Consider the following 10299-nt stretch of genomic DNA (forward strand, 5'->3'; position numbering starts at 1 on the left):
CCTTCCCTGTGGCGCGCCCGCGCCCCTCGCGTTCCTTTTCCCCCTTTTCTCCTTCCTATACGCTCTTTCCCTCAGGGTCCTCTCTCCCCTGGATGCCCCTCGTTGGTTTTCTGCCTCGCCGGTCACTTGCATTTTTCCTTCCCTTTACTTCGCTCTTTCCCGCCCATCCTCCCTTGTCACTGTGCCTCGGCCTCCGTCTGATCCTCCCTTCACCATCCCTACATCGCTCCAGCCTTTCACAGTGCTGCCACGCCACTGCCCCTCCCCTCCTCTCCTTCTCCGTGTACTCCGCTGGTTCTTCCGTCACGTGAACCTGCTCTGCCCGCCCCTCGTTTCTTCGCTCGCCAGTCGTCCTCGTGTCTCTGTCCCCTCGGCGCTTGTCTTTTTCCCTGGGCCGACCAACGACAGCCTCCAGCCTGCCTTGCCCACGTCCACTCGTACTCCCTCCGCTCATTCTCGCTTCCGCGCACGTCCGCCTCATTGCGAAGTACTTTACCCACTCGAAGGCACCCACCTTTTAAATGACTGACGACCCTTGTTTAGCCCTCCAAAATCCTCAAACATAAACCCACATCCATCCATCCATCCCCTGTGTGTTTCTATGGATGATAAGTCATGAAACTGTGCATTTTGTTGCGATTGCGACAGTGGTGATTCTGTTCTTTTTTTTAAACTGTCCACTGGGAGGCAGTAAAGCTTCACACTTGACTTCAGCCTCCAATCTTTCAATCCTCTACTTACATTTTGGTAAAAGGGAATTGGGATTCCGTTGAATGTGTCTGTAGCACGCACAGGGGAAAGAAGATATCTGTAAATAGCAGCTGGCTGTTTTATTTATTTATATACCCACCCATCACACAAAAAATAAAGGAAAGAGAAAAAAAATCCACATTATAATTCCCCCCCTTTCGCCTTAGGCAAGTGTCAACCTCCTGCTCACCAGCTCCTCTACGGTGCACAAAAGGGGGACAGGGAGAGTCAAGCCGTGCACCCTGGAGTTGACTGATGTTTTTGTACCACCTCCGATGCACAAGTGCAAGAGTTACAGACCCAATGACATGACACCACTCTGGATGACGCTACAGCATAAGAGGTTGCAAATAGTTCCTTGCATCTGCAGGAGGTGCCGATTCCCTGTGTGTTTCATGAAAGACATGTCACTTAACTATTCCTCGTTCGCAGCACCTCACCAGCGGCTGCCTCTGAGGAACCTAAGCTAGGCTCAGTGGGTAGGCTCTTATCCATGGTGCTGTGGACCGTATCCTAGAGTCAATAATAATCTTGTCATCTTTCTGTCTGAACCAGAGGGAGGAATCCACTCATTTGCCCAGTACTATGCAGGGGGCTTCATATCACACGGACACATACATGTGTGCATACACAAGCTTTAGAGCTCACACTGCATGAGACACAGCTTTCACATCAGTGTAACAGGCAAAAAGCTACATAGAGGTTTAAATTTTTTATTAGTAGTACATGGATTTTATATTTATATTATATATAAATATATGTTTACATGACTATGGATTGCTGATATTAATAATGCAATATTTTGATTGCATCTGTATGGTTTGATTATTCAATTACTCGCATAAAATCAGTCTGCGACTTGGCAGTCCACTGCACTAATCCATTTTGCTAATACATCTGGATTATGACATCTGGTGACCTTTGACACGTGATTCTGAAAACAAAACAAACAAAATCTAAATTACATGCCAATAAACTGAAAATACAAGCACAGTTCTGAACCATGCTTTAAAAATAGTCAAATGAGTGTTTTAATATTCAGGAATTTAATTGGGTAAGGGTTTAGTTTTTAGTGTGAATATCAAGATACTCGTTATATCTTGCATCCTTTACCTGAGACAGCTGTCATACTTTGATTTTTGGATGTTGGCTGAGCAGTAATAGTAGTATTCCTGGAGACCCCTAAATTTAAGTCAAAACTCAATAAGACATAGGAAAACGAACATATTTGGGATACGAATAGTTACTGCACCAAACCAGGGTGTATGTATTTTTAATATCACTATTAATTGATTTTGGTATAAAAACAGATCATTTGAAACTGTGTATAAAAGCCTGTAAATCAAGAATTAAATGTGTAATTTGCTTGTTATTCCCTGTGTTTGTCTTGTTTTGTAAACCACTTTGTGATAAACTTGTTTGCTAGAAAATACTTTCCAAATAAATTAAATTATAAACTTTTCTTGACTCTTTGGAAATGGGACAGCTGTACAGCTAAAAGCAGTGAGACTGGGGTAGTGTTGCTCATATTTACTCTCATAATTGCTTCAAACAGAACCACTTTCAAGTATGCAGAAGGCGTTTTACAACCCAAACAGGCTCAACTTCTGATACTGCTGTCAGTATTGTCCAAGTCTAAGTTTATTGAAGTACTTATCAATGTCACACTTCATTGTTACTTTTGCCAAGGAGGTTATGTCTAGGAGTTTATCACAAAATTATAAGACCTCATGGAATTTGATGTACAGACAGGTGGTGGTTATGGCTTTAGACTATTAACCGAGACAATTCTTGATCACAAATGCTGGAGTAAACAGACTGTGTTAAAATAGTGTAAAATGTGCCATGTTCCCTCACAGATTTCTCAGCCTCCTCTGTGAGCAGACTGCAAAATGGCAAACACTAATATGTCTGTAATCCAGACACAGGCAGCAGTGCTAGTAAGCTGCCTGGACCCTGCACAAAAAAAAGGGACTATGTGTATCAGTGCTTGCAAAATTACATTGCTCAATGAAGTGAACAACCACTGTAAGCTAATTTATTTAGCAGTTCACTGAGTTGTAGTATGAGTGTACAGTATACTTGTCCTCGATGGTCGTCCTCTACTAAAGTGATGTAATCAACAAGCGGACAGCTGCTTCTGCGCCTACACTGCATGGCAAAAAACCCCATCTGCAATTAAGTAGCTTTCTTTTTCTTAGACTTGATTATCAGAAACATAAATTATCATTAAGGTAATGGAAATCTACTAAAAAAACAGATTAATAAGCGCATGGGCACAGCAAACCAATGTTGTTGAGCTTAATTTTTCATTTCTCTATGTGGTTCATCTCAGGAATGAAACTACATACCACCTCTGTTTGTAGGTTCAGCTATATATTTGGAATATTTAGAGAATATTTATATTTAGAACTGTTACTGCTGCTTGCCTGTCGTATACATTTTAAAATGCATTTGTCTAGAAAGCTGTTCAAGAAAGTAGCAGCATCATAATCAGCAGACTGCAGCAAAACGTCATGCTACAACCTACATGACAAAAAAAGGGAAAAATCACATACTACTGAAGTGCAAAGTAAAAAAAGACTATGAGTCTTCAAAACATTTCAAAAGCAGGTCAGGACCAAGCCTTTATGGATCCTGGCTAAACAATGCATGTAAGGAGCTTCTTTATTGAGCCTGCCTCTAAATCCTTTCTTAATCATTTTAAATATTTTGAAAGACTCCCAAGTTAAATATACTAGAAATCTATTTTTACAAACGGACAAACCAAACACTGGCTCTTGATAAGGCTGTTTGAGTTTTTTGGTGCATTTCACGGCCACCGTAGTTTCTCCCTCCTGCTTGGAAGGAGACAAGAGGGAGTTGCAGGCTGCAGCTGCACTAAATGCCACTAAATCCTACACACTGATCCTTAAATCAAGTATCTGCTTCATGGCTTTTGTCTGTGTTGAAACTTTCTTTTGCATTTTGTCTATATTTTACGAATTATTATGGACTGTAATAAAATGTGATAGCACAGATTTTTTATTTTTTTTTAATAGCTCCACTAGTAATAAAACACCTCCGTGTGAACAACATCCAGCAATTAACAGTAAGAATATCTGATTATATCTGAGGGAAGTAATGAGACGTAAAAAAATATTTAGAAAACAAACATCCGCAGGTCTTTATTATACAGGAAAAAATAAAGGCTGATTCTTCCATATTCCAAGCAATGTTTCCATCCATGCTGATTTGTCCTTGAGCAAGACAATGAACTCCTACCTGCTGCTGCCAGCTTTTTGCTGTGACCCATCAGGTGAAACAGCAATGTTCACGTGTGTAATATGATGAGTAAGTTGCTTTAAAAAAGCACTCATTCCACATCGCCAGTTTAAGTACACATGTTCAGTTTGGGCAGGAAAAAGATCCCCTGGCAGTTACTTAGTTAAATGAGCTTTGCCTCCTGTCGGTTCAGCAGTAATCACTGGTGTCACAGCTCCAGAATCCAGTCTATGTTAAATCTATTCCCCAAAGCTTTGGATATCATCCATCTCTGAGCCTGCTACTCTGGACAAGTTGGGTTTTCTGACCCAGTTTTTAAAAAAAAAATTAAAATCTGCAACACATTTACATCAGGTACTAGGGCAGGATGAGCTGCAGAAATATGCTTCTTATGCAGAGTTTGATCTTGACTCTGAGGTCAGCTCATCATGCGTAAATGGTGTTTCCCTGGCAACATATTCCATATGAGAAATGCTGATGAACGCAGTGGAGTGAGTGGAGTGGAGATTTCTATCTAGAAAATCATTCACTGGCTGCAAAAGCTTATGATGATGATCTCAGAGGACGAATATTTTAGAATTTAGGACACAATTGAAATATGAAGCATCATAATTCCAGACACACACAGTGAGTATGTAGACCAGAGGGGGTAGAAGTAGCAACATATAGGGAGAGAAGAAACAGAATCAAACAGCCACTGGTTGCCCCTGATCATTTTATGAAGCAGATAAAGATTCATTCTTCTGGAAAACTGATGAACAAACCAGTAACCTTTTTTGTACAGAAAGCTCTCTCAGACACCAACCTTCCCTCCTACCAGTGTAACAAATGCAGAGAGTCCCAGAAAATGTGTCTGCACTAGGATACATACAGACACACCACAGTTACTCCTTGTGTTCTGCTCTAAATATTCAAGCCACACCAGATATTGATATGCCATTAAAATTTTGCAATTGCATTTTTATGATGGATAACAGAGGCACAGCATTGTTTGTAAAACAAACAGCGACTCACTCAGCCATCCTGTTCTTCGGGACGGAGGTTAATGCAACAAAATCCTGCATGTTCGACATTTGTAACTATACAAAACTGCCTCTAATCCAAGTCCCCAGTGTTTAGAGGAGCGTGTGTGCTTTCTGTGTGTGTGTGTGTGTGTGTGTGTGTGTGTGTGCATCGATTTGTTAGCTGTGTAATCCTCGATTGTGACAATGGTCAGCGAGATTAGGGGCTAGAGCCACAGCATCGGCCCTTTTAGGCGGGTAATGGGCAAAAAAGCGTGTTAATTGCCCTTGACTGTTGAAAGTAAATTAATTATTGATCGTTCTCGACTCCTCTTCTGTACTTACATACCCTTACAAATCCTTTTATCTTCGGCTCGGAGTAAGAACATTTCCTCTTTTCCCATCATTATGCAGGCTGGCGAGCAGGAGGACCACTAGCCAACCTCTACAACCAAAGCCTTTCTGTTTCTCATCCCTGCTCGTAGCTGTGTGGCGAGCTGAAAAGATCTTTCAAAAGATCTCACCTCACAAGATGCTTTACCTTCTTCTGTGATCTGTCGCTACCTCTCTCACACACCTCCTCTCTCTTTCTTCTCCCCCCTCTCTAATTTTCTAATAGCTTCTTCTTCATGTGCTAACTAGTTCCTCGCTTCTACTCCTAATACACACACATATGGACACCTACTACACACATATGGACACCTACTACACACACATGTTCTCTCGCCCCCACACCCACAGCTGTTACAAATAAATAAGAGAGCAGAAGAGAATAAAAACCGAGGTTGAGGTCTAAAGGCTGTGTCGTAAATTGATGACAGTGAATGTAAAGGCGTGGAAGCAGTACAGACAACAGCATCATTATTCTGCCTATTGATTTTCTCCGTCTGCTGCTAAAAGGAAAAAGCCACCTTGTATTTGAAATGAGATATAAACAAAGTCCAACATGATATAACTGCATATATTGTTTCTGCAGCCACAGATTGAAGCTTTACCTTGAAAAGAGGCTTGTGTGTGGTATCTGTATGTGCACATAATATTATAGTGTATGTGTTTGTGAGAGAGTGACAGATGCCCTTATATTGGTAAGTTTATATTTGATGCTGTCATAAATTAAAGTCCTCTGTTTAATCTCACATCAAACTGCATCTCAAGTCAAAGCAAAGGTACTCTGATCTATCTGTGGTTAGACAGTCACTACATGGTCCTACATAAGTAAATAGATCACACTATTTATGTCTTTCTGTTTTTATAAACAGCAAATCAGCAAAGACAAAATAAATCTATATCCACATTTGAAGCCATTATAGGCTGTGATAGTTCTTGGACACCAGGAAACAAGTTGTTGATTGGATAAAAACTGCATTAACAAATTTGCTCTTCTTAAATTCTCACTACTATAGTGAGGGGCGTCAGATTCAGATTAAAGGCCATGTATTAAAATAGTTTAACATTTTGGGAAATACTGTTTATTTTCTTGCTAAGAGTTAGATAATAATCAATAGCACTTTTATATTTGTCAATTAGGCATGCCAGGAGGCAGTTTTCTTAGCTTTGCAGACTGAAAACAGGGAGAAATAGATTGTATGGCTTGTTACTGTTACACAATAACTTCCTGGAGTCTCCACTGGATGTTTGGCAATCTGATGCTGATGCAAGGTGAAATTGTTCCAACACGTAACACTCCTTAAAACCACAACTTGCTGTTTGGGATAATAAGTTGTAGAGGTTGGCGTATTTTTTAACTTTGGATAGCTGTTTCCCGATAGTTCCAGTTAAGATAAATTCCAGTGTTATGCTAAGCTAATCATCTCACTACATAATTAGCACAGAGACATGAAAGTGGTATCAATGTTCTCATCTAACTCTCAGCAAGAAAGCAAATAAATGTAGTTCCCAAAACCTTTAAAGATTAATTCCCCAAAGCCATTTTAGGCATCTTAGCTTGTAAGACTCTGTCAGCCTTAGCTGTTCATATTATAAAGAAATTATGAAAATTATGCTACGCTAATAGGAGAATGAAGCAGATATCAATCACAGCACAGTCTTGGTACGAGGTCTAATCAAGCATGATAAGTGAAAATACCTGCGTGTAGTAAAGTGCCTAGCATATTAACATGATTTTTAAGAGCTGTTGGATATTACCATGCTACCATGTTAGGATACTAATAACATGCTACAACAATCAGATACTAACATGCTGATGTTTAGCATGTAATTCTTAGCACATTAGCTAATGTCGATGGCTTCAACTGATTTACTGCCAGACTTGTTTGCACTCATTAAAAATAGCTATGTTTTTGTCAGTATGCCGATACATGGCATCACATCAAATGATACAATGATCTTAATAAATGACTGTTTATGTAGCGTTTTGAATCACATTTTCCTTAAGATGCTTGTATTATTTATTATATTGAAGATGTTCTTTTTGAAAATTCCTTCCACTACCATTTGGTGGTAGTATGAAGAATGACATTGTGGCATAAAGTGAACATAGATAAACAGTATTTGCTCGGTCCAAAATGATGTCTTTTGAAAGACCTGAAAGAGATTCTTAAAAACCCCATGTCTGCTGTTGTTGCTACAAGAAACAGCTCAATGTGATGCCATGTGATATGCATCTGACTACAGAAGAATAAGAAAAACATGCCACAATAAAATAGACCCAGATATGCAGCGGCTATTGCTTTGTGTGGCACTGTCCCCTCGCAGTACAACTGAGGTTATATTGTACTTGAAGCTGTACCTGCCTTTGATGCCTTTGATAGTTGTTGTATGTTCCCACACCAATGTTATGAATAAAATTCCGTTCACATTCATTGCTCTTGGTGACTTGAGCTATTCTTATTCTGACATCTTTATCATGGAAGGACCTTGAATCCTCCTGTAGCATTTTTGCTATGATAATTGAGAGAGCGATTTAGACAGATCTCAGGCTTTTCTATGTCCTCGGTGTTGGCAGGGAGGTGTTCATCTCTTTGAGGCTGGGATCTTTATGGCGATCTAATCTCTTGCATTTAGGCTTTTGGTCAGTTGAATTATATCCTTTCACTTTCTGAACAAGAAAGCAATTTCTTTTTGGCTGAGGTTTATGCACTGAACCATTTCAGTGAGTTGCCTTGAAGAAAGTTAGAAGCAGAAAGTTATGTAATGACCACATTACTTCTACTTCACTTTTTTCATATCAAGGTAAATTTATTTTAATAGCTTTTTGAAAATAGGTGTGAACAAGGGATAAAAGATGGATAAATACATATAAAAATGCACAACATGCTAAATATACATCATAATAGGTTATAAGGGAGAAGATAATGTTATAAACAGATATTACTAATATATAATGTAGTAATCAGAGCATTCACCTTTTGGATTTAAGAGACTAATTCATATGAATCCTCCAAATGTTAATCTGCAATCTACTTTGAAGAGTCATAGTAGCTTACAATCAATGCATTAAACCCACACATACAAAAGCACAATTTAATTACACTGAGTAAATGAACATCATTGTTTTTTCATCACAGTGGTGTACATTTCCAATCTTTCCTTTCCTGAACTATAGTTTAGAGGATAGTTTCAAACAGGGTTGCCTGCTATTTCTAAAGGTAATATTGATATTTTAAACCTTTAGCTTGAGCTCTTAATAAGGGCATCTGACAGTGGGTGAGAACAAATACACTAGGTCCAGGTGTTAGTAAAGGACGTGTTATGTTGGATACATGGCTGAAAATCTTCTCTCCCACTGAGCCGGCCTACCAATATACTATACATACAACATGCCATAGAAATAAACATGTTGGTCAGAGGCCTGCTGGGTTTCAGTGACATCTGTCCCCTTCCAAGGAAGTTTGTCAGGGTAAAGGGTTTCCTCTGTTATTCGTTTCTTCATACTTTTCCATTACATGACCCATGAATGATTCAGGAGCCACTGTGTTTGTTGCAAATAGTCATTCATTTTTTATAGCAGTTTTATCTTGAAAACCCTCTCCTGTCCTGCACAACCCGCTGGATCATGGTTGGATTTTCATCACTGGTGGATGAAGTGCCACGCAGGCATTTTTTCTGACCTGCCCAGATGCATGAATTCATAAATTGTGAATGTGGACTGATGGACTCCCTTGTTTTCTCTGATGACATTTCCATACATGCCTCACAGTGGAAAATGACATTTTGGCTCACAGGCATCACACAATCACCTCTTATGGTAAATTTGATACTGTAATCACAATAACAATAATAAATGTATTTGGATAACATCTTACAGCCCAAAGTGCTTAACAAAAGAAGATCAGATGAAAATAAAAGAGAACAAAAATTTAGAAAAGGCAATAATAGCAAGAAGTGAGAGAAAAACAAACAAACAAAAGCACTTAGAACATAATACAAAAAACATCAACAATTATACCAGAAAAGTTCACCGATATTAAATGCCAAATTTAAAAAAAAAGGTCTTTTTAATCAATTTTTAACTTTAAAGGGAACGAAAGTGGAAGATCTGAGAATTCTTGTTGGGACATAAAATTGCTGATATGAGGGTTCTTTGTAAGGCTTTGTGGATAGGTAAAAGGACTTTAAAATCAATTCTAAAAGATGCACGTAGTCTGTGCAGTGATGTGAGCAGAAGGGTTATGTGATCTCTCACTATCTATCACTTTTTTTATATCAACATTTATGTCAACATCCTGGCTGCAAAATCCTGAACTATCAGTAATTTTCTTACTTACTTACTTTTTAGGAAGAGTTTCAATAATCTAAGCAACTTGTATAACCCTAATGCATGTATGTAAAGCATTTCAGCATCGTTCTGGGTTAAAAAAAAATTAATTTTGACAATGATTCTCAGATGAAAAATGAAAATACATAATTTGCTCGGACAAGCAACATTGACTCTTGTCTCTGCCTTTCTGCTTTTGAGAGGAATTTCTGTTTTCTGCTCATTTCTTTCAGAAAAAAGAATAGTACCCAGAATGCCTCCCTGATGAACTCTGTATACAGTGTCAAATGTCTGACACAAAATCACTTAAACTAACAAAAAATTCATTTCCAGAGACCCACCCATTTTTCAAGTCGACTAATGCCAAGATAAATCATATCAAATGAAATGCAGCACTACAATGTATCATAAAGGAGACAGCCACTTTGTTTGAATCAGTCGAAACTCTCACATCATTTACTACAGTTGCAGTGCTTTGGTTGGTCAGATTCCTGACTAGAATCTATCTAATATATCATTAATATTCAGATGATCATGTAGTTGGTCAAATACAATCTTCTCAAGAAG

Source organism: Morone saxatilis, unplaced genomic scaffold (assembly GCF_004916995.1).
Source record: "Morone saxatilis isolate NCDOM2014 unplaced genomic scaffold, NCSU_SB_2.0 Contig22, whole genome shotgun sequence".
Classification (NCBI taxonomy): Eukaryota; Metazoa; Chordata; class Actinopteri; family Moronidae; genus Morone; species Morone saxatilis.